Raw genomic sequence first — 3,026 nt, forward strand, 5'->3', positions numbered from 1 at the left:
TTATTTTGTGTATGGTGTTAGGGAGTGCTCTAATTTCATTCTTTTACAGGTAGCTGTCCAGTTTTCCCAGCACTACTTATTGAAGAAGCTGTCTTTTCTCCCTTGTATATTCTTGTCTCCTTTATCAAAGATAAGGTTACCATATGTTCGTGGGTTTATATCTGAGCTTTCTATCCTGTTCCACAGATCTATATTTCTGTTTTTGTGCCAGTACCATACTGTCTTGATTACTGTAACTTTGTAGTATAGTCTGAAGTCAGGGAGCCTGATTCCTCCAGCTACGTTTTTCTTTCTCAAGATTGCTTTGGCTATTCAGGGTCTTTTGTGTTTCCATACAAATTGTGAAATTTTTTGTTCTAGTTTTGTGAAAAATGCCAGTGGTAGTTTGATAGGGATTGCATTGAATCTGTAGATTGCTTTGGGTAGTATAGTCATTTTCACAATGTTGATTCTTCCAATCCAAGAACATGGTATATCTCTCCATCTATTGGTATCATCTTTAATTTCTTTCAACAGTGTCTTATAATTTTCTGCATACAGGTCTTTTGTCTCCTTAGGTAGGTTTATTCCTAGGTATTTTATTCTTTTTGTTGCAATGGAAAATGGGAGTGTTTTCTTGATTTCACTTTCAGATTTTTCATCATTAGTGTATAGGAATGCAAGAGATTTCTGTGCATTAATTTTGTATCCTGCTACTTTACCAAATTCATTGCTTAGCTCTAGCAGTTTTCTGGTAGCATCTTTAGTATTCTCTATGTATAGTATGTCATCTGCAAACAGTGACAGCTTTACTTCTTTTCTGATTTGGATTCCTTTTATTTCTTTTTCTTCCCTGAGTGCCATGGCTAAAACTTCCAAAACTATGTTGAATAATAGTGGTGAGAGTGGGCAACCTTGTCTTGTTCCTGATCTTAGTGGAAATGGTTTCAGTTTTTCACCATTGAGGACGATGTTGGCTGTGGGTTTGTCATACATGGCCTTTATTATGTTGAGAAAAGTTCCCTCTATGCCTATTTTCTGGAGGGTTTTTATCATAAATGGGTGTTGAATTTGTCAAAAGCCTTCTCTGCATCTATTGAGATGATCCTATGGTTTTTCTCCTTCAGTTTGTTAATATGGTGTATCACATTGATTGATTTGCGTATATTGAAGACTCCTTTCATTCCTAGGATAAACCCCACTTGATCATGGTGTATGATCCTTTTCATGTGCTGTTGGATTCTGTTTGCTAGTATTTTGTTGAGGATTTTTGCATCTATGTTCATCAGTGATATTAGCCTGTAGTTTTCTTTCTTTGTGACATCTTTGGTTTTGGTATCAGGGTGATGGTGGCCTCGTAGAATGAGTTTGGGAGTGTTCCTCCCTCTGCTATATTTTGGAAGCGTTTGAGAAGGATATGTGTTAGCTCTTCTCTAAATGTTTGATAGAATTTGCCTGTGAAGCCATCTGGTCCTGGGCTTTTGTTTGTTGGAAGATTTTTTTTTTTTTTTTCGGTACGCAGGCCTCCCACTGTTGCTGCCCCTCCCGCTGCGGAGCACAGGCTCCAGATGCACAGGCCCAGCGGCCACGGCTCACGGGCCCAGCCGCTCTGCAGCATGCGGCATCCTCCCAGACTGGGGCACGAACCCGTGTCCCCTGCATCGGCAGGCGGACTCTCAACCACTGCACTACCAGGGAAGCCCCCCGTTGGAAGATTTTTAATCACAGTTTCAATTTCAGTGCTTCTGATTGGTCTGTTCATATTTTCTATTTCTTCCTGGTTCAGTCTCAGAAGGTTGTGTATTTCTAAGAATTTGTCCATTTCTTCCAGGTTGTCCATTTTATTGGCATAGAGTTGCTTGTAGTAATCTCTCAAGATCCTTTGTATTTCTGCAGTGTCAGATGTTACTTCTTCTTTTTCATTTCTAATTCTATTGATTTGAGTCTTCTCCCTTTTTTCTTGATGAGTCTGGTTAATGGTTTATCAATTTTGTGTATCTTCTCAAAGAACCAGCTTTTAGTTTAATTGATCTTTGCTATCGTTTCCTTCATTTCTTTTTCATTTATTTCTGATCTGATCTTTATGATTTCTTTCCTTCTGCTAACTTTGGGGGTTTTTTGTTCTTCTTTCTCTAATTGCTTTAGGTGTAAGGTTTGGTTGTTTATTTGAGATGTTTCTTGTTTCTTAAGGTAGGATTGTATTGCTATAAACTTCTCTCTTAGAACTGCTTTTGCTGCATCCCATAGGCTTTGGGTCATCATGTTTTCATTGTCATTTGTTTCTAGGTATTTTTTGATTTCCTCTTTGATTTCTTCAGTGATCTCTTGGTTATTAAATAGTGTATTGTTTAGCCTCCATGTGTTTGTATTATTTTACAGATTTTTTTCCTGTAATTGATATCTTGTCTCATAGTGTTCTTTTCTGTTGTTTTTATTAATACATACAAGTTTATTATATTTTCTGAACAAGAGTCTCTTGTCTGTTGCATATATCACATATAGTTTTTTCCAGTTTCTGACTTGTCTTTTCACTTTTTAATGGTAGATTTTCAAGAACAGAAGTTTCATTTTAATGTAGCCAAATGTATTCATCATTTTCCTTATGTTTTGTGCTTTTTACATCTTATTTAATTAAATTTTCCCTAATTTAAAGGCCATAAAATAATCTCATATATTGTCTTAGAAATTTTAAATTTTTGATTTTTATTTTGAAGTATTTCATCCATCAGAAACTGACTTTTGCACATAGTGTGAGATAGAATTTCGATTTCATTTGTACTTACCTAAATGTCCTAGCACTCTGTATTGAATAGTTCACATATTCCTTGCTGATCTTCCATGCCATCTCTGTACTGTACCAAGTTTCCATATATACATAAAGCTGTTTATGAGTTTTCTGTTCTGTTCCAATAACTATTAATCTATCACTTCTCTGACTCCACAGTATCTTAACTGCATTAGTTTTGCAATCTGCCTGCATATCTGATAGGACAGTCCCACCCACATCTCTTTTCAAAGTTTTCTGGGGTAGTCTGTTCATTTCTCTT

The sequence above is a fragment of the Mesoplodon mirus genome (genome assembly GCF_964341445.2).
Source record: "Mesoplodon mirus genome assembly, chromosome: 3".
Taxonomy (NCBI): domain Eukaryota; kingdom Metazoa; phylum Chordata; class Mammalia; order Artiodactyla; family Ziphiidae; genus Mesoplodon; species Mesoplodon mirus.